At 34.5% G+C, this 23919-nt stretch overlaps 1 long non-coding RNA gene across 2 annotated transcripts in view; it reads right to left on the bottom strand.

Moving 5' to 3' along the window:
* Window positions 1-3354: 3354 nt before the first annotated feature.
* Window positions 3355-23919, bottom strand: part of LOC143748476 (uncharacterized) — a 28086-nt gene continuing 7521 nt past the window's right edge. Inside the window, exons 1-3 of one of the 2 annotated variants that reach the window (XR_013206796.1) lie at window positions 4985-5069; window positions 4178-4318; window positions 3355-3456 (exon numbers count right to left, since the gene is read on the bottom strand). This is a non-coding gene — a long non-coding RNA (uncharacterized LOC143748476). Of the gene's footprint in view, window positions 3457-4177; window positions 4319-4984; window positions 5070-23919 lie in introns of those variants that run through there. The other variant, XR_013206795.1, reaches the window with a different exon arrangement.

Here is a 23919-nt window from a genome sequence, read left to right as displayed (position 1 = left end):
AGAGATTGAGTGATGATGAAAAGATTGAGTGATGATGAAGAGAGTGAGTGATGATGAAGAGATTGAGTGAGTGATGAAGAGATTGAGTGATGAAGAGATTGAGTGATGAAGAGAGTGAGTGATGATGAAGTTATTGAGTGTTGAAGAGAGTGAGTGATGATGAAGTTATTGAGTGATGAAGAGAGTGAGTGATGATGAAGAGAGTGAGTGATGAAGTTATTGAGTGATGAAGAGAGTGAGTGATGATGAAGAGAGTGAGTGATGATGAAGAGAGTGAGTGATGAAGAGAGTGATGATGAAGAGAGTGAGTGATGAAGAGAGTGAGTGATGAAGAGAGTGAGTGATGAAGAGAGTGAGTGTTGATGAAGTTATTGAGTGATGAAGAGAGTGAGTGATGATGAAGAGATTGAGTGATGATGAAGAGAGTGAGTGATGATGAAGAGAGTGAGTGATGAAGAGAGTGAATGATGAAGAGGGTGAGTGATGAAGAGAGTGAGTGATGAAGAGAGTGGGTGATGAAGAAAATGAGTGATGATGAAGAGAGTGAGTGATGAAGAGAGTAAGTGATAAAGAGAGTGAGGAGTGATGAAGACATTGAGTGATGATGAAAAGAGTGAGTGATGAAGAGAGTGAGTGATGAAGAGATTGAGTGATGAAGAGATTGAGTGATGATGAAGAGAGTGAGTGATGATGAAGAGAGTGAGTGATGAAGAGAGTGAGTGATGAAAAGATTGAGTGATGATGAAGAGATTGAGTGATGAAGAGAGTGAGTGATGATGAAGAGAGTGAGTGATGAAGAGAGTGAATGATGAAGAGGGTGAGTGATGAAGAGAGTGAGTGATGATGAAGTTATTGAGTGATGAAGAGAGTGAGTGATGAAGAGGGTGAGTGATGAAGAGAGTGAGTGATGATGAAGAGAGTGAGTGATGAAGAGATTGAGTGATGAAGAGGGTGAGTGATGAAGAGAGTGAGTGATGATGAAGTTATTGAGTGATGAAGAGAGTGAGTGATGATGAAGTTATTGAGTGATGAAGAGAGTGAGTGATGATGAAGAGAGTGAGTGATGATGAAGAGAGTGAGTGATGAAGAGAGTGAGTGATGAAGAGAGTGAGTGATGAAGAGAGTGAGTGTTGATGAAGTTATTGAGTGATGAAGAGAGTGAGTGATGAAGAGAGTGAGTGATGAAGAGAGTGTGATGATGAAGAGAGTGAGTGATGAAGAGAGTGAGTGATGAAGAGAGTGAGTGATGATGAAATTATTGAGTGATGAAGAGAGTGAGTGATGATGAAGTTATTGAGTTATGAAGAGAGTGAGTGATGATGAAGAGAGTGAGTGATGAAGTTATTGAATGATGAAGAGAGTGAGTGATGATGAAGAGAGTGAGTGATGAAGAGAGTGATGATGAAGAGAGTGAGTGATGAAGAGAGTGAGTGATGATGAAAAGATTGAGTGATGATGAAGAGAGTGAGTGATGAAAAGATTGAGTGATGATGAAGAGATTGAGTGATGATGAAAAGATTGAGTGATGATGAAGAGAGTGAGTGATGAAAAGATTGAGTGATGATGAAGAGAGTGAGTGAAGAAAAGATTGAGTGATGATGAAGAGAGTGAGTGATGATGAAGAAAGTGAGTGATGATGAAGAGAGTGAGTGATGAAAAGATTGAGTGATGATGAAGAGAATGAGTGATGATGAAGAGAGTGAGTGATGAAGAGAGTGAGTGATGAAGAGAGTGAGTGAAGAAAAGATTGAGTGATGATGAAGAGAGTGAGTGATGATGAAGAAAGTGAGTGATGATGAAGAGAGTGAGTGATGAAAAGATTGAGTGATGATGAAGAGAATGAGTGATGATGAAGAGAGTGAGTGATGATGAAGAAAGTGAGTGATGATGAAGAGAGTGAGTGATGATGAAGTTATTGAGTGATGAAGAGAGTGAGTGATGAAGTTATTGAGTGATGAAGAGAGTGAGTGATGATGAAGAGAGTGAGTGATGAAGAGAGTGATGATGAAGAGAGTGAGTGATGAAGAGAGTGAGTGATGAAGAGAGTGAGTGATGAAGAGAGTGAGTGATGATGAAGAGAGTGAGTGATGAAAAGATTGAGTGATGATGAAGAGAGTGAGTGAAGAAAAGATTGAGTGATGATGAAGAGAGTGAGTGATGATGAAGAGAGTGAGTGATGAAAAGATTGAGTGATGATGAAGAGAATGAGTGATGATGAAGAGAGTGAGTGATGAAGAGAGTGAGTGATGAAGAGAGTGAGTGAAGAAAAGATTGAGTGATGATGAAGAGAGTGAGTGATGATGAAGAAAGTGAGTGATGATGAAGAGAGTGAGTGATGAAAAGATTGAGTGATGATGAAGAGAATGAGTGATGATGAAGAGAGTGAGTGATGATGAAGAAAGTGAGTGATGATGAAGAGAGTGAGTGATGATGAAGTTATTGAGTGATGAAGAGAGTGAGTGATGAAGTTATTGAGTGATGAAGAGAGTGAGTGATGATGAAGAGAGTGAGTGATGAAGAGAGTGATGATGAAGAGAGTGAGTGATGAAGAGAGTGAGTGATGAAGAGAGTGAGTGATGAAGAGATTGAGTGATGATGAAGAGAGTGAGTGATGAAAAGATTGAGTGATGATGAAGAGAGTGAGTGAAGAAAAGATTGAGTGATGATGAAGAGAGTGAATGATGATGAAGAAAGTGAGTGATGATGAAGAGAGTGAGTGATGAAAAGATTGAGTGATGATGAAGAGAATGAGTGATGATGAAGAGAGTGAGTGATGAAGAGAGTGAGTGATGAAGAGAGTGAGTGAAGAAAAGATTGAGTGATGATGAAGAGAGTGAGTGATGATGAAGAAAGTGAGTGATGATGAAGAGAGTGAGTGATGAAAAGATTGAGTGATGATGAAGAGAGTGAGTGATGATGAAGAGAGTGAGTGATGATGAAGAAAGTGAGTGATGATGAAGAGAGTGAGTGATGAAAAGATTGAGTGATGATGAAGAGAGTGAGTGATGATGAAGAAAGTGAGTGATGATGAAGAGAGTGAGTGATGAAGAGAGTGAGTGATGGAGAGAGTGAGTGATGAAGAGAGTGAGTGATGAAGAGAGTGAGTGATGAAGAGAGTGAGTGATGATGAAGAGAGTGAGTGATGAAGAGAGTGAGTGATGATGAAGAGAGTGAGTGATGATGAAGAAAGTGAGTGATGATGAAGAGAGTGAGTGATGAAGAGAGTGAGTGATGGAGAGAGTGAGTGATGAAGAGAGTGAGTGATGAAGAGAGTGAGTGATGAAGAGAGTGATGATGAAGAGAGTGAGTGATGATGAGAGTGAGTGATGAAGAGAGTGAGTGATGATGAAGAGAGTGAGTGATCAAGAGAGTGAGTGATGAAGAGAGTGAGTGATGAAGAATAAACTCACGTTATGAACGGCAGATCTGTTCAAACCCTCCTCGATGATCGTGGATCTAATGCACAGGAGATCAATGTCATCATCTAGTGTTCACATGAGTGTGTGCGTGCTTTCACCTGCGTGTGTGTGTTTGTGTGTGTCTGTGTGTGTGTGTTCACCTGCGTGTGTGTGGGTGGGTATGTGTGTGTGTGTTCACCTACGTGTGTGTGTGGGTGGGTGTGTGTGTGTGTGTGTTCACCTGCGTGTGTGTGTGTGTTCACACGTGTATGTATGTGTGTGTGTGTGTTCACCTGTGTATGTGTGTGTGTGTGTGTGTGTTCACCTGTGTATGTGTGTGTGTGTGTGTTCACCTGTGTATGTGTGTGTGTGTTCACCTGTGTATGTGTGTGTGTCTTCACCTGTGTATGTGTGTGTGTTCACCTGTGTATGTGTGTGTGTGTGTGTTCACCTGTGTGTGTGTGTGTGTATGTGTGTGTTCACCTGTGTGTGTGTGTGTTCACCTGTGTGTGTGTGTGTGTGTGTGTGTTCACCTGTGTGTGTGTGTGTTCACCTGTGTGTGTGTGTGTGTGTGTGCGTGTGTGTGTTCACCTGTGTGTGTGTGTTCACCTGTGTGTGTGTGTTCACCTGTGTGTGTGTGTGTGTGTTCACCTGTGTGTGTGTGTGTGTGTGTGTTCACCTGTGTGTGTGTGTGTGTGTGTGTGTGTGTTCACCTGTGTGTGTGTGTGTGTGTGTGTGTGTGTGTGTGTGTGTGTGTGTGTGTGTGTGTGTGTGTTCACCTGCGTGTGACGCTGCTGTTGTGCTCCAGGATCTCCGGATGTGTTTCGTCTGGATTTTGTGAACTTCTGTTCTCTGAAGATCTTCTTATGAACATGCTGTTCTTGGCCTTGACTGCGACTCCACTGATCTCCTGCTGATATCTGATGCACAAACACACACACACTCACACACCGCTCTACATATGACTCAATATGATGCAATTATCCACAACCTGACAGGAAAAGTGCTGATTTATGTTTCTACGAAGAGTTTATGCCTGTCACACACCACACAACTCAAATGAAAGTGAAAGGCTGAAAACACTCCCACGTTTGTATAAAGACGATATCTGGATGCTTTCTGTGAAACAACAGAAGCAACTTTAAACACTTCAACAAGTTCCAGAAAGTTCACAAACAATCAACAGAAACCCTTTCATATTAATATTTACAAGGCAGTCATTTCAGATGATGCTTATTATCATTACTAATGGCACACAAATAATATAGTTTATTATTGTTTCTGAAATAAGACTTTCGTCACTGAATTCAGAAGCTTTAAATAATTACAGAAGTTCATAATGTTTCCATCTGATTTTATAAAGCAAAGCTTGACATGAGCAAGAGAACAGCTGTATTTCAGAAGCCGAAGTTAATCAGAATTCATATTTACCATCAGAGATGAAACTGTGGCGGCGATCAAACAAACTTATTTAGTTAGAAGGAAATGAAAGCACAAATAAAACATGTTTGCTTTAAGAGCCAGAGCAGAACAGCTTTAACAAGAAATAGATCAACTTCTAAGTTTCTAAAGCTTGCAAACGTTACCTCAAATACTGTCTCCAGAGAAACTCACAGACAACATCATCAGCTCGACACTAAAGCGCAGTCACTCGAGCTTCTCGAAGTCATACGTGGAGATTACACCGAAGACACTGACACTTGCTGAACTGGTTTCTGCTTGATCCAGTCTAATGAGCCTCTATGGAAACCTGATTAACACGCCTGCGTTCACTCATGCAAACAACACGAACAGACAACTGTGTTTAAAACACCTTTTAATAAATTATCTGAATATTAATATTATTTACATAATCATAAAAATCTGTTAGATGGTAAAAATAGGCTACATGTGGTACACAAATAAGAAATAGGTATGAAGATAATTAGTTTAAATCTTTATGTTGGTTTAATTGTTTTGTTTAATTCAGCAAATGATAAGTGAAGAAGCTTTACATTCAGAACATGTTGAACATCAACCTCAAAAGGTCAATATTATATGATAAGTTTGTTCTGGGATTTGAGCCTCTTAATAATAATAATAATAATAATAATAATAACAATAATAATAATAATAGTAGTAGTAGCAGTACTTCCGGTGCTCTGGCCCTAACAATGATAATAAACACCAAATGCACAATATTCCCGGAAAACAAACTGGTGTTGCTCCTCAAATCATCAACTTTGACCCAAAACATCATTCGTGTGAATTCCTGAATGCTGAACTGCTGCCAGCGACACTAGAACTCGATTGGCCTAATGTGGCGTGTGAAGGTGAACTGTAGCCGGAGGGCTCGTCTTTTACTGCGGTAATGATTTCACTGTGATAAAAATGCACACAGACTGGTTGAGATTGTATAAGAACTCGCTCTTCTGTCTGTGTAAAGCACTTTCAGTTACTGCAATAGCATGTACATTCGTATTTAAACACATGCCATTGGAATAATTAACATTTTTTATGTTTGCAAAAGTCTTTTCTGCTCACCAAGGCTGCATTTATCTGATAAAAATACAGTTAAAATCAGTGACATAATATAATAATTGTAAAGAAATGCAAAGTTCTGTCAGGAAACTCTAGATGGCACAGGCTGATAGGTATTTAACCCAGTCACGTCACTCTCAGCTGGTTGGTTCCCACTGTACGGCTCCCACCCTCCACCTTCCCCAGCTCCACCTGTATAGATCTGCTATGGGGTAATTCATATATGCTTGTACAGTAGCAGCATGTCTTGTTTGCTCACAGCAGCGTGTATTTATTGGCAGTAGCAAGTTTTGTACTTTATCAGCAGCAGCAGCAATAATCAATACTCAAATTGCTTCTATGTAAAGTGTTTTGAGTGTTGAGAAAAGCGCTATATAAATGTAATTAATTATTATTATTATTATTATTAATCAACAGCAGCAGCAGCAGAATCTATAATCATCATCAGCAGAATAATCTGTAATCATCATCAGCAGAAGAATCTATAATCATCATCAGCAGAAGAATCTATAATCATTATCAGCAGAAGAATCTATAATCATTATTAGCAGAAGAATCTATAATCATCATCAGCAGAAGAATCTATAATCATTATCAGCAGAAGAATCTATAATCATTATCAGCAGAAGAATCTATAATCATTATTAGCAGAAGAATCTATAAATATCATCAGCAGAAGAATCTATAATCATCAGCAGCAGAATAATCTATAATCATCATCAGCAGAAGAATCTATAATCATTATCAGCAGAAGAATCTATAATCATCATCAGCAGAAGAATCTATAATCATCATCAGCAGAAGAATCTATAATCATCATCAGCAGAATAATCTATAATCATCATCAGCAGAAGAATCTATAATCATCATCAGCAGAAGAATCTATAATCATCATCAGCAGAAGAATCTATAATCATCATCAGCAGAAGAATCTATAATCATCAGCAGCAGAATAATCTATAATCATCATCAGCAGAAGAATCTATAATCATTATCAGCAGAAGAATCTATAATCATTATCAGCAGAAGAATCTATAATCATCATCAGCAGAAGAATCTATAATCATCATCAGCAGAAGAATCTATAATCATTATCAGCAGAAGAATCTATAATCATTATTAGCAGAAGAATCTATAATCATCATCAGCAGAAGAATCTATAATCATCAGCAGCAGAATAATCTATAATCATCATCAGCAGAAGAATCTATAATCATTATCAGCAGAAGAATCTATAATCATCATCAGCAGAAGAATCTATAATCATCATCAGCAGAAGAATCTATAATCATCATCAGCAGAAAAATCTATAATCATCATCAGCAGAAGAATCTATAATCATCATCAGCAGAAGAATCTATAATCATCATCAGCAGAAGAATCTATAATCATCATCAGCAGAAGAATCTATAATCATCATCAGCAGAAGAATCTATAATCATCATCAGCAGAAGAATCTATAATCATTATCAGCAGAAGAATCTATAATCATCATCAGCAGAAGAATCTATAATCATTATCAGCAGAAGAATCTATAATCATTATCAGCAGAAGAATCTATAATCATCATCAGCAGAAGAATCTATAATCATCATCAGCAGAAGAATCTATAATCATTATCAGCAGAAGAATCTATAATCATCATCAGCAGAAGAATCTATAATCATTATCAGCAGAAGAATCTATAATCATCATCAGCAGAAGAATCTATAATCATTATCAGCAGAAGAATCTATAATCATTATCAGCAGAAGAATCTATAATCATCATCAGCAGAAGAATCTATAATCAATATCAGCAGAAGAATCTATAATCATTATCAGCAGAAGAATCTATAATCATCATCAGCAGAATAATCCATAATCATCATCAGCAGAAGAATCTATAATCATTATCAGCAGAAGAATCTATAATCATCATCAGCAGAAGAATCTATAATCATCATCAGCAGAAGAATCTATAATCATTATCAGCAGAAGAATCTATAATCATCATCAGCAGAAGAATCTATAATCATTATCAGCAGAAGAATCTATAATCATCATCAGCAGAAGAATCTATAATCATTATCAGCAGAAGAATCTATAATCATTATCAGCAGAAGAATCTATAATCATCATCAGCAGAAGAATCTATAATCAATATCAGCAGAAGAATCTATAATCATTATCAGCAGAAGAATCTATAATCATCATCAGCAGAAGAATCTATAATCATCATCAGCAGAAGAATCTATAATCATCATCAGCAGAAGAATCTATAATCATCATCAGCAGAAGAATCTATAATCATTATCAGCAGAAGAATCTATAATCATTATCAGCAGAAGAATCTATAATCATTATCAGCAGAAGAATCTATAATCATCATCAGCAGAAGAATCTATAATCATTATTAGCAGAAGAATCTATAATCATCATCAGCAGAAGAATCTATAATCATCATCAGCAGAAGAATCTATAATCATCATCAGCAGAAGAATCTATAATCATTATCAGCAGAATACTCTGTAATCATCAGAACAAGAAGAATCTATAATCATCATCAGCAGAATAATCTATAATCATCATCAGCAGAATAATCTATAATATCTTCAGCAGAAGAATCTATAATCATTATCAGCCGAAGAATCTATAATCATTATTAGCAGAAGAATATATAATCATCATCAGAAGAAGAATCTGTAATCATCATCAGCAGAAGAATCTATAATCATCATCAGCAGAAGAATCTATAATCATCATCAGCAGAAGAATCTATAATCATTATTAGCAGAAGAATATATAATCATCATCAGAAGAAGAATCTGTAATCATCATCAGCAGAAGAATCTATAATCATCATCAGAAGAAGAATCTATAATCATCATCAGCAGAATAATCTATAATCATTATTAGCAGAAGAATCTATAATCATTATCAGCCGAAGAATCTATAATCATCATCAGCAGAAGAATCTATAATCATCATCAGCAGAAGAATCTATAATCATCATCAGCAGAAGAATCTATAATATCATCAGCAGAATCTATAATCATCATCAGCAGAAGAATCTATAATCATTATCAGCAGAATAATCTATAATCATCATCAGCAGAATAATCTATAATCATTATCAGCCGAAGAATCTATAATCATTATCAGCAGAAGAATCTATAATATCTTCAGCAGAAGAATCTATAATCATTATTAGCAGAAGAATCTATAATCATTATCAGCAGAATAATCTATAATCATCATCAGCAGAATAATCTATAATCATTATCAGCCGAAGAATCTATAATCATTATCAGCAGAAGAATCTATAATCATCACCAGAAGAATAATCTATAATCATTATCATCAGAAGAATCTATAATCATTATCAGAAGAATAATCTATAGTATCTTCAGCAGAAGAATCTATAATCATTATCAGCAGAAGAATCTATAATCATTATCAGCCGAAGAATCTATAATCATCATCAGCCGAAGAATCTATAATCATCATCAGCAGAAGAATCTATAATCATTATCAGCAGAAGAATCTATAATATCTTCAGCAGAAGAATCTATAATCATTATCAGCAGAATAATCTATAATCATTATCAGCAGAAGAATCTATAATCATTATCAGCAGAATAATCTATAATCATCATCAGCAGAATAATCTATAATCATTATCAGCCGAAGAATCTATAATCATTATCAGCAGAAGAATCTATAATCATCATCAGCAGAAGAATCTATAATCATTATCAGCAGAAGAATCTATAATCATCATCAGCAGAATAATCTATAATCATTATCAGCAGAAGAATCTATAATCATCATCAGCAGAAGAATCTATAATCATTATTAGCAGAAGAATCTATAATCATCATCAGCAGAAGAATCTATAATCATTATTAGCAGAAGAATCTATAATCATTATCAGCAGAAGAATCTATAATCATCATCAGCAGAAGAATCTATAATCATTATCAGCAGAAGAATCTATAATCATCATCAGCAGAATAATCTATAATCATTATCAGCCGAAGAATCTATAATCATTATCAGCCGAAGAATCTATAATCATTATTAGCAGAAGAATATATAATCATCATCAGAAGAAGAATCTGTAATCATCATCAGAAGAAGAATCTATAATCATCATCAGCAGAAGAATCTATAATCATCATCAGCAGAATAATCTATAATCATTATCAGCCGAAGAATCTATAATCATTATTAGCAGAAGAATCTATAATCATCATCAGCAGAAGAATCTATAATCATTATCAGCAGAATAATCTATAATCATCATCAGCAGAATAATCTATAATCATCATCAGCAGAAGAATCTATAATCATCATCAGCAGAAGAATCTATAATCATCATCAGCAGAAGAATCTATAATATCATCAGCAGAAGAATCTATAATCATCATCAGCAGAAGAATCTATAATCATCATCAGCAGAATAATCTATAATCATTATCAGCCGAAGAATCTATAATCATTATCAGCCGAAGAATCTATAATCATTATTAGCAGAAGAATATATAATCATCATCAGAAGAAGAATCTGTAATCATCATCAGAAGAAGAATCTATAATCATCATCAGCAGAAGAATCTATAATCATCATCAGCAGAAGAATCTATAATCATTATCAGCAGAATAATCTATAATCATCATCAGCAGAATAATCTATAATCATTATCAGCCGAAGAATCTATAATCATTATCAGCCGAAGAATCTATAATCATCATCAGAAGAAGAATCTGTAATCATCATCAGCAGAAGAATCTATAATCATTATCAGCAGAATAATCTATAATCATCATCAGCAGAATAATCTATAATCATCATCAGCAGAAGAATCTATAATCATTATTAGCAGAAGAATCTATAATCATCATCAGCAGAATAATCTATAATCATCATCAGCAGAATAATCTATAATCATTATTAGCAGAATAATCTATAATCATCATCAGCAGAATAATCTATAATCATCATCAGCAGAATAATCTATAATCATCATCAGCAGAATAATCTATAATCATCATCAGCAGAATAATCTATAATCATTATTAGCAGAATAATCTATAATCATCATCAGCAGAAGAATCTATAATCATTATCAGCAGAATAATCTATAATCATCATCAGCAGAATAATCTATAATCATCATCAGCAGAAGAATCTATAATCATTATTAGCAGAAGAATCTATAATCATCATCAGCAGAATAATCTATAATCATCATCAGCAGAATAATCTATAATCATCATCAGCAGAAGAATCTATAATCATCATCAGCAGAAGAATCTATAATCATCATCAGCAGAAGAATCTATAATCATTATCAGCAGAATAATCTATAATCATCATCAGCAGAATAATCTATAATCATCATCAGCAGAAGAATCTATAATCATTATTAGCAGAAGAATCTATAATCATCATCAGCAGAATAATCTATAATCATCATCAGCAGAATAATCTATAATCATTATTAGCAGAAGAATCTATAATCATTATCAGCAGAATAATCTGTAATCATCATCAGCAGAATAATCTATAATCATTATTAGCAGAAGAATCTATAATCATCATCAGCAGAATAATCTGTAATCATCATCAGCAGAATAATCTATAATCATTATTAGCAGAAGAATCTATAATCATTATCAGCAGAATAATCTATAATCATCATCAGCAGAATAATCTATAATCATCATCAGCCGAAGAATCTATAATCATTATCAGCAGAAGAATCTATAATCATTATTAGCAGAAGAATCTATAATCATTATCAGCAGAATAATCTATAATCATCATCAGCAGAATAATCTATAATCATCATCAGCAGAATAATCTGTAATCATCATCAGCAGAATAATCTATAATCATTATTAGCAGAAGAATCTATAATCATTATCAGCAGAATAATCTATAATCATCATCAGCAGAATAATCTATAATCATCATCAGCCGAAGAATCTATAATCATTATCAGCAGAAGAATCTATAATCATCATCAGCAGAAGAATCTATAATCATCATCAGCAGAATAATCTATAATCATCATCAGCAGAATAATCTATAATCATCATCAGCAGAATAATCTGTAATCATCATCAGCAGAATAATCTATAATCATTATTAGCAGAAGAATCTATAATCATTATCAGCAGAATAATCTATAATCATCATCAGCAGAATAATCTATAATCATCATCAGCCGAAGAATCTATAATCATTATCAGCAGAAGAATCTATAATCATCATCAGCAGAATAATCTATAATCATCATCAGCAGAAGAATCTATAATCATTATTAGCAGAAGAATCTATAATCATCATCAGCAGAGGAATCTATAATCATCATCAGCAGAATAATCTATAATCATCATCAGAAGAAGAATCTATAATCATTATCAGCAGAAGAATCTATAATCATCATCAGCCGAAGAATCTATAATCATTATCAGCAGAATAATCTATAATCATCATCAGCAGAATAATCTATAATCATTATTAGCAGAATAATCTATAATCATTATCAGCCGAAGAATCTATAATCATTATCAGCAGAATAATCTATAATCATCATCAGCAGAATAATCTATAATCATTATTAGCAGAATAATCTATAATCATTATCAGCCGAAGAATCTATAATCATTATCAGCAGAATAATCTATAATCATCATCAGCAGAATAATCTATAATCATTATTAGCAGAATAATCTATAATCATTATCAGCAGAAGAATCTATAATCATCATCAGCAGAAGAATCTATAATCATCATCAGCAGAAGAATCTATAATATCATCAGCAGAAGAATCTATAATCATCATCAGCAGAAGAATCTATAATCATCATCAGCAGAATAATCTATAATCATTATCAGCCGAAGAATCTATAATCATTATCAGCCGAAGAATCTATAATCATTATTAGCAGAAGAATATATAATCATCATCAGAAGAAGAATCTGTAATCATCATCAGAAGAAGAATCTATAATCATCATCAGCAGAAGAATCTATAATCATCATCAGCAGAAGAATCTATAATCATTATCAGCAGAATAATCTATAATCATCATCAGCAGAATAATCTATAATCATTATCAGCCGAAGAATCTATAATCATTATCAGCCGAAGAATCTATAATCATCATCAGAAGAAGAATCTGTAATCATCATCAGCAGAAGAATCTATAATCATTATCAGCAGAATAATCTATAATCATCATCAGCAGAATAATCTATAATCATCATCAGCAGAAGAATCTATAATCATTATTAGCAGAAGAATCTATAATCATCATCAGCAGAATAATCTATAATCATCATCAGCAGAATAATCTATAATCATTATTAGCAGAATAATCTATAATCATCATCAGCAGAATAATCTATAATCATCATCAGCAGAATAATCTATAATCATCATCAGCAGAATAATCTATAATCATCATCAGCAGAATAATCTATAATCATTATTAGCAGAATAATCTATAATCATCATCAGCAGAAGAATCTATAATCATTATCAGCAGAATAATCTATAATCATCATCAGCAGAATAATCTATAATCATCATCAGCAGAAGAATCTATAATCATTATTAGCAGAAGAATCTATAATCATCATCAGCAGAATAATCTATAATCATCATCAGCAGAATAATCTATAATCATCATCAGCAGAAGAATCTATAATCATCATCAGCAGAAGAATCTATAATCATCATCAGCAGAAGAATCTATAATCATTATCAGCAGAATAATCTATAATCATCATCAGCAGAATAATCTATAATCATCATCAGCAGAAGAATCTATAATCATTATTAGCAGAAGAATCTATAATCATCATCAGCAGAATAATCTATAATCATCATCAGCAGAATAATCTATAATCATTATTAGCAGAAGAATCTATAATCATTATCAGCAGAATAATCTGTAATCATCATCAGCAGAATAATCTATAATCATTATTAGCAGAAGAATCTATAATCATCATCAGCAGAAGAATCTGTAATCATCATCAGCAGAATAATCTATAATCATTATTAGCAGAAGAATCTATAATCATTATCAGCAGAATAATCTATAATCATCATCAGCAGAATAATCTATAATCATCATCAGCCGAAGAATCTATAATCATTATCAGCAGAAGAATCTATAATCATTATTAGCAGAAGAATCTATAATCATTATCAGCAGAATAATCTATAATCATCATCAGCAGAATAATCTATAATCATCATCAGCAGAATAATCTGTAATCATCATCAGCAGAATAATCTATAATCATTATTAGCAGAAGAATCTATAATCATTATCAGCAGAATAATCTATAATCATCATCAGCAGAATAATCTATAATCATCATCAGCCGAAGAATCTATAATCATTATCAGCAGAAGAATCTATAATCATCATCAGCAGAAGAATCTATAATCATCATCAGCAGAAGAATCTATAATCATTATCAGCAGAAGAATCTATAATCATCATCAGCAGAATAATCTATAATCATCATCAGCAGAAGAATCTATAATCATTATTAGCAGAAGAATCTATAATCATCATCAGCAGAAGAATCTATAATCATCATCAGCAGAATAATCTATAATCATCATCAGAAGAAGAATCTATAATCATTATCAGCAGAAGAATCTATAATCATCATCAGCCGAAGAATCTATAATCATTATTAGCAGAATAATCTATAATCATTATCAGCCGAAGAATCTATAATCATTATCAGCAGAATAATCTATAATCATCATCAGCAGAATAATCTATAATCATTATTAGCAGAATAATCTATAATCATTATCAGCCGAAGAATCTATAATCATTATCAGCAGAATAATCTATAATCATCATCAGCAGAATAATCTATAATCATTATTAGCAGAATAATCTATAATCATTATCAGCAGAAGAATCTATAATCATCATCAGCAGAAGAATCTATAATCATCATCAGCAGAATAATCTATAATCATTATCAGCAGAAGAATCTATAATCATTATTAGCAGAATAATCTATAATCATCATCAGAAGAAGAATCTGTAATCATCATCAGAAGAAGAATCTATAATCATCATCAGCAGAATAATCTATAATCATTATCAGCAGAAGAATCTATAATCATCATCAGCAGAAGAATCTATAATCATTATCAGCAGAATAATCTATAATCATTATCAGCAGAAGAATCTATAATCATCATCAGCAGAAGAATCTATAATCATCATCAGCAGAAGAATCTATAATCATCATCAGCAGAAGAATCTATAATCATCATCAGCAGAAGAACCTATAATCATTATCAGCCGAAGAATCTATAATCATTATCAGCCGAAGAATTTATAATCATCATCAGCAGAAGAATCTATAATCATCATCAGCAGAATAATCTATAATCATTATCAGCAGAAGAATCTATAATCATCATCAGCAGAAGAATCTATAATCATCATCAGCAGAAGAATCTATAATCATCATCAGCAGAAGAATCTATAATCATCATCAGCAGAAGAATCTATAATCATCATCAGCAGAAGAATCTATAATCATTATCAGCCGAAGAATCTATAATCATTATCAGCCGAAGAATTTATAATCATCATCAGCAGAAGAATCTGTAATCATCATCAGCAGAAGAATCTGTAATCATCATCAGAAGAAGAATCTATAATCATCATCAGCAGAAGAATCTATAATCATTATCAGCCGAAGAATTTATAATCATCATCAGCAGAAGAATCTATAATCATCATCAGCAGAAGAATCTGTAATCATCATCAGAAGAAGAATCTATAATCATCATCAGCAGAAGAATCTATAATCATCATCAGCAGAAGAATTTGTAATCATCATCAGAAGAAGAATCTGTAATCATCATCAGAAGAAGAATCTATAATCATCATCAGCAGAAGAATCTATAATCATTATCAGCAGAATAATCTATAATCATTATCAGCAGAAGAATCTATAATCATCATCAGCAGAAGAATCTATAATCATTATCAGCAGAAGAATCTGTAATCATCATCAGAAGAAGAATCTGTAATCATCATCAGAAGAAGAATCTATAATCATCATCAGCAGAAGAATCTATAATCATCATCAGCAGAAGAATCTGTAATCATCATCAGAAGAAGAATCTGTAATCATCATCAGAAGAAGAATCTATAATCATCATCAGCAGAAGAATCTATAATCATTATCAGCAGAATAATCTATAATCATCATCAGCAGAAGAATCTATAATCATCATCAGCAGAATAATCTATAATCATCATCAGCAGAAGAATCTATAATCATTATCAGCAGAAGAATCTGTAATCATCATCAGCAGAATAATCTATAATCATTATTAGCAGAATAATCTATAATCATCATCAGAAGAAGAATCTGTAATCATCCTCAGCAGAAGAATCTATAATCATCATCAGCAGAAGAATCTATAATCATTATCAGCAGAAGAATCTATAATCATCCTCAGCAGAAGAATCTATAATCATCATCAGAAGAAGAATCTGTAATCATCCTCAGCAGAAGAATCTATAATCATCATCAGCAGAAGAATCTATAATCATCATCAGCAGAAGAATCTATAATCATCCTCAGCAGAAGAATCTATAATCATCATCAGCAGAATAATCTATAATCATCATCAGCAGAAGAATCTATAATCATCATCAGCAGAATAATCTATAATCATTATCAGCCGAAGAATCTATAATCATTATCAGCCGAAGAATCTATAATCATTATCAGCAGAAGAATCTATAATCATTATCAGCAGAAGAATCTATAATCATAATCAGCAGAATAATCTATAATCATCATCAGCAGAATAATCTATAATCATTATTAGCAGAATAATCTATATTCATTATTAGCAGGATAATCTATAATCATTATCAGCCGAAGAATCTATAATCATTATCAGCAGAAGAATCTATAATCATCATCAGCAGAATAATCTATAATCATTATTAGCAGAATAATCTATAATCATTATTAGCAGAATAATCTATAATCATTATCAGCCGAAGAATCTATAATCATTTTCAGCAGAAGAATCTATAATATCATCAGAAGAATAATCTATAATCATTATTAGCAGAATAATCTATAATCATTATTAGCAGAATAATCTATAATCATTATCAGCCGAAGAATCTATAATCATTATCAGCAGAAGAATCTATAATCATTATCAGCAGAAGAATCTATAATCATCAGCAGCAGAATAATCTATAATATCATCAGCAGAATAATCTATAATCATCATCAGCAGAATAATCTATAATATCATCAGCAGAAGAATCTGTAATCATCATCAGCAGAAGAATCTATAATCATCATCAGCAGAATAATCTATAATCATTATCAGCCGAAGAATCTATAATCATTATCAGCCGAAGAATCTATAATCATTATCAGCAGAAGAATCTATAATCATTATCAGCAGAAGAATCTATAATCATAATCAGCAGAATAATCTATAATCATCATCAGCAGAATAATCTATAATCATTATTAGCAGAATAATCTATATTCATTATTAGCAGGATAATCTATAATCATTATCAGCCGAAGAATCTATAATCATAATCAGCAGAAGAATCTATAATCATCATCAGCAGAATAATCTATAATCATTATTAGCAGAATAATCTATAATCATTATTAGCAGAATAATCTATAATCATTATCAGCCGAAGAATCTATAATCATTATCAGCAGAAGAATCTATAATCATCATCAGCAGAATAATCTATAATCATTATTAGCAGAATAATCTATAATCATTATTAGCAGAATAATCTATAATCATTATCAGCCGAAGAATCTATAATCATTATCAGCAGAAGAATCTATAATCATTATCAGCAGAAGAATCTATAATCATCATCAGCAGAATAATCTATAATCATCATCAGCAGAAGAATCTGTAATCATCATCAGCAGAAGAATCTATAATCATCATCAGCAGAATAATCTATAATATCATCAGCAGAAGAATCTGTAATCATCATCAGCAGAAGAATCTATAATCATCATCAGCAGAATAATCTATAATATCATCAGCAGAAGAATCTGTAATCATCATCAGCAGAAGAATCTATAATCATCATCAGCAGAATAATCTATAATATCATTAGCAGAAGAATCTGTAATCATCATCAGCAGAAGAATCTATAATCATCATCAGCAGAATAATCTATAATCATTATCAGCAGAAGAATCTATAATCATCATCAGCAGAAGAATCTATAATCATCATCAGCAGAATAATCTATAATATCATCAGCAGAAGAATCTGTAATCATCATCAGCAGAAGAATCTATAATCATCATCAGCAGAATAATCTATAATATCATCAGCAGAAGAATCTGTAATCATCATCAGCAGAAGAATCTATAATCATCATCAGCAGAATAATCTATAATATCATTAGCAGAAGAATCTGTAATCATCATCAGCAGAAGAATCTATAATCATCATCAGCAGAATAATCTATAATCATCATCAGCAGAATAATCTATAATATCATCAGCAGAAGAATCTGTAATCATTATCAGCAGAAGAATCTATAATCATCATCAGCAGAATAATCTATAATATCATCAGCAGAAGAATCTGTAATCATCATCAGCAGAAGAATCTATAATCATCATCAGCAGAATAATCTATAATATCATTAGCAGAAGAATCTGTAATCATCATCAGCAGAAGAATCTATAATCATCATCAGCAGAATAATCTATAATCATTATCAGCAGAAGAATCTATAATCATCATCAGCAGAATAATCTATAATATCATCAGCAGAAGAATCTGTAATCATCATCAGCAGAAGAATCTATAATCATCATCAGCAGAATAATCTATAATCATTATCAGCAGAAGAATCTATAATCATCATCAGCAGAATAATCTATAATCATCATCAGCAGAAGAATCTATAATATCATCAGCAGAAGAATCTATAATCATCATCAGCAGAAGAATCTATAATCATCATCAGCAGAAGAATCTATAATATCATCAGCAGAAGAATCTATAATCATCATCAGCAGAAGAATCTATAATCATCATCAGCAGAAGAATCTATAATCATCATCAGCAGAATAATCTATAATCATCATCAGCAGAAGAATCTATAATCATCATCAGCAGAAGAATCTATAATATCATCAGCAGAAGAATCTATAATCATCATCAGCAGAAGAATCTATAATATCATCAGCAGAAGAATCTATAATCATCATCAGCAGAAGAATCTATAATCATTATCAGCAGAAGAATCTATAATCATCATCAGCAGAATAATCTATAATCATCATCAGCAGAATAATCTATAATATCATCAGCAGAAGAATCTATAATCATCATCAGCAGAAGAATCTATAATATCATCAGCAGAAGAATCTGTAATCATCATCAGCAGAAGAATCTATAATCATCATCAGCAGAAGAATCTATAATCATCATCAGCAGAAGAATCTATAATCATTATCAGCAGAAAAATCTATAATCATCATCAGCAGAAGAATCTATAATCATCATCAGCAGAATAATCTATAATCATCATCAGCAGAATAATCTATAATATCATCAGCAGAAGAATCTATAATCATCATCAGCAGAAGAATCTATAATCATCATCAGCAGAATAATCTATAATATCATCAGCAGAAGAATCTGTAATCATCATCAGCAGAAGAATCTGTAATCATCATCAGCAGAAGAATCTATAATCATCATCAGCAGAATAATCTATAATCATCATCCAAGATGGCGCCGCGGATGGCTGCCTCGGTGTGGAGCTCTCCAGCTATTGTGTTGTTTTTGTTCGTTTGTTCTGCGTTTAGTCATTCTTTTCCTATCAGTTTCACCAAAGACGAACTACTGGACATTAGGAAACACACACCAGAAACCTTTTCTACAGCTTTTGATTATTCGGACGTTTTGCTGGACATTCTCGTCGGAGGGGCAGCGCTGTTGTTCAAACGCGCGTTCAGACGCAAACGCGGGAAGCGAGCCGGCGCGCTGGTTAAACTCCGCGAGCGCGGCCTGCGCACTGCACTCCCCAGTATTCATCCGCGAATCTCCGATCCCTTCCTAACAAAACGGATGAACTTCTTCTCCTCACCCACACTAACAAGGATTTTTTAAACTCTGCTGCTTTGTGCTTCACTGAAACCTGGCTGAGTGAAGCCATACCGGACAACGCAATACATCTGCCGGGCTTCCAGCTGTTCCGAGCGGATCGCATCGCGGAGCTAACGGGGAAAACGAGAGGTGGTGGATTGTGTTTCTACATTAACGAAAGTTGGTGTTCAGATGTAACAACACTGAAGAAGATGTGCTCTCCTAATTTAGAGGCACATTTCATAAACTGTAAACCCTTCTACTCGCCTCGGGAGTTTTCCTCTTTCATTCTCGTGAATGTTTACATCCCTCCAGATGCGTGCGTGAGCGCGGGGCTACAACAGCTGGCTGAACAAATATCTGAAACGGAACAAAGGTACCCAGACTCTCTTTTAATCATTCTTGGGGATTTTAACAAAGCAAATCTTTCCCGTGAACTACCAAAATACAGACAGCACGTTACATGTCCCACCAGAGACAGTAATATACTGGACCACTGTTACACCACAATAAGAAATGCGTATCACTCCGTCCCACGGGCAGCTTTGGGGCTCTCTGATCACTGTTTGGTTCATCTCATACCGACCTACAGGCAGAAACTGAAATCAGCTAAACCTGGAATAAGGACTGTGAAAAGATGGACTAATGAAGCAGAGCAGAATCTACAGGCCTGCTTTGATTGCACTGATTGGACTGTTTTTGAAGCTGCTACCAATGATCTGGATGAGCTCACAGATACTGTAACATCATATATAAGTTTCTGTGAGGATACATGCATTCCTACCAGGACTTTCTTATCATTCACTAATGATAAACCATGGTTTACTGGGAAACTCAAACACCTTCGTCATGCCAAAGAGGATACTTACAGAAGTGGGGATAAAATCTTGTATAACCAGGCCAGAAACAGATTGACAAAGGAGATCAGAGTTGCTAAAAGGAACTACTCTGATAAACTGAAAAAACAGTTTTCATCCAACGACCCATCATCAGTCTGGAATGGCCTGAGGAACATCACCAACTACAAGTCACCATCCCCTCGATCTGTGGACAATCAACACCTGGCTGACGATTTAAATTCATTTTACTGCCGGTTTGAAAAGCCCTCATTCACACCACACACCCGGTCTGATCTGCACTTCACACATTCACCATCACCTCCTGCACTCCAATTATCACTCCCCCTCCTGCCATCCAACCTGAGCTTAAGGTCTGTGTGGAGGACGTGAGCCGAGTCTTCAAAAAACAGAAGACTAGGAAAGCCTCAGGCCCAGACGGCATCTCATCTGCTTGTTTAAAAGCCTGCGCTGACCAACTGGCCCCGGTCTTCACGCAGATCTTCAACAGATCATTGGAGCAGTGTGAAGTTCCCTGCTGTTTCAAACGCTCCACTATCATTCCTGTCCCCAAAAAACCCAAAATCACTGGACTTAATGACTACAGACCTGTCGCTATCACGTCTGTGGTCATGAAGTCGTTTGAAAGACTGGTGCTGGCCCACCTGAAGGACATCACTGGACCCCTGCTGGATCCCTTTCAGTTTGCTTACAGAGCAAACAGGTCTGTGGATGATGCAGTCAACATGGGACTGCATTATATCCTGCAACATCTCGACAGACCAGGGACTTATGCAAGGATCCTCTTTGTGGACTTCAGTTCGGCCTTCAATACCATCATGCCTGGTCTTCTCACAGCCAAACTGACCCAGCTCTCCATACCATCCTCGATCTGTCAGTGGATCACTAGCTTCCTGACGGACCGGCAGCAGCGAGTGAGACTGGGGAAACACACATCCAAGACACTCACAATCAGCACTGGTGCTCCCCAAGGGTGCGTTCTCTCCCCACTGCTCTTCTCCCTGTACACTAATGACTGCACTTCTAAAGACCCCACTGTCAAGCTCCTGAAATTTGCAGACGACACCACTGTCATCGGTCTCATCCAAAACGGTGACGAGTCTGCTTACAGACTGGAGGTTGAACAGCTGGCTGTCTGGTGCAGTTATAACAACCTTGAGCTGAACACGCTCAAAACAGTGGAGATGATCGTGGACTTCAGGAGGAACAGCCCAGCACTCCCCCCACTCACCATCATGAACAGCACTGTGGAAGCAGTGGAGTCATTCAGCTTCCTGGGAACTACCATCTCTCAGGATCTGAAGTGGGACAATCACATTGACTCCACTGTGAAAAAGGCCCAGCAGAGACTGTACTTCCTTCGCCAGCTGAGGAAGTTCAACCTGCCACAGGATCTGCTGATTCAGTTCTACTCAGCCGTCATTGAGTCTTTCTTGTGCGCTTCCATCACTGTCTGGTTTGGTTCAGCTACCAAATCAGACATCAGGAGACTACAACGGACAGTCCGGACTGCGGAGAGGATCATTGGTGCCCCCCTGCCAAACCTCCAGGACCTGTAATCTTCCAGAGTGAGGAAGAGAGCAGGTAAAATCATCACAGACTCCACTCACCCTGGACACCACCTGTTCGAACTGTTACCGTCAAGACGGAGACTCAGATCACTGGCCACAAGAACATCTCGGCACAGGAACAGTTTCTTCCCACAGGCCATTTCCCTCCTGAACAGTTAACACTCCTCCCAAGGCATATGCCTGTAAGTGCAATACTCCCTCTGTTTAGTGCAATATCCCACAACTCAGGTGATACTTATATGTAGATTTATTTATTTATAATATTCAAAACACTGTAAATAGGTTCATAATCTGTAAATCTGAAAATGTCTATTCTGACTAAACCCAACTGTGATAGTTTTATTCTCATATATTTATATTTTAATTTTTTATTCTTATAATTTTTAGTATTATGTTTCATGTTGTATTTGTATTGTATTTGTATATGTCCACTGGAAGCCTCAGTACCAAAACAAATTCCTTGTGTGTGCAAGCACACTTGGCAATAAAGCTCTTTCTGATTCTGATTCTGATTCTGATTCTGATTCTGATCATCAGCAGAAGAATCTATAATCATCATCAGCAGAAGAATCTATAATCTTCATCAGCAGAAGAATCTGTAATCATCATCAGCAGAAGAATCTATAATCATCATCAGCAGAAGAATCTATAATCATCATCAGCAGAAGAATCTATAATATCATCAGCAGAAGAATCTATAATCATTATCAGCAGAAGAATCTATAATATCTTCAGCAGAAGAATCTATAATCATCATCAGCAGAATAATCTATAATATCTTCAGCAGAAGAATCTATAATCATTATCAGCAGAAGAATCTATAATATCATCAGCAGAAGAATCTATAATCATTATCAGCAGAAGAATCTATAATATCTTCAGCAGAAGAATCTATAATCATCATCAGCAGAAGAATCTATAATCATCATCAGCAGAAGAATCTATAATATCTTCAGCAGAAGAATCTATAATCATCATCAGCAGAATAATCTATAATCATCATCAGCAGAAGAATCTGTAATCATCATCAGCAGAAGAATCTATAATCATCATCAGCAGAAGAATCTATAATCATCATCAGCAGAAGAATCTATAATCATCATCATAAGAAGAATCTATAATCATTATCAGCAGAAGAATCTATAATATCATCAGCAGAAGAATCTATAATCATCATCAGCAGAAGAATCTATAACCATCATCAGCAGAAGAATCTATAATATCATCAGCAGAAGAATCTATAATCATCATCAGCAGAAGAATCTATAATCATCATCAGCAGAAGAATCTATAATCATCATCAGCAGAAGAATCTGTAATCATCATCAGCAGAAGAATCTATAATCATCATCAGCAGAAGAATCTATAATCATCATCAGAAGAAGAATCTATAATCA

Source organism: Siphateles boraxobius, unplaced genomic scaffold (genome assembly GCF_051911475.1).
Source record: "Siphateles boraxobius isolate OS27281-9 unplaced genomic scaffold, OSU_SipBor_1 238, whole genome shotgun sequence".
In the NCBI taxonomy this organism is placed as follows: Eukaryota; Metazoa; Chordata; class Actinopteri; order Cypriniformes; family Leuciscidae; genus Siphateles; species Siphateles boraxobius.
The sequence above is the reverse complement of the archived record's forward strand: the minus strand, read 5'-3'. Positions and strand labels throughout refer to the sequence as shown.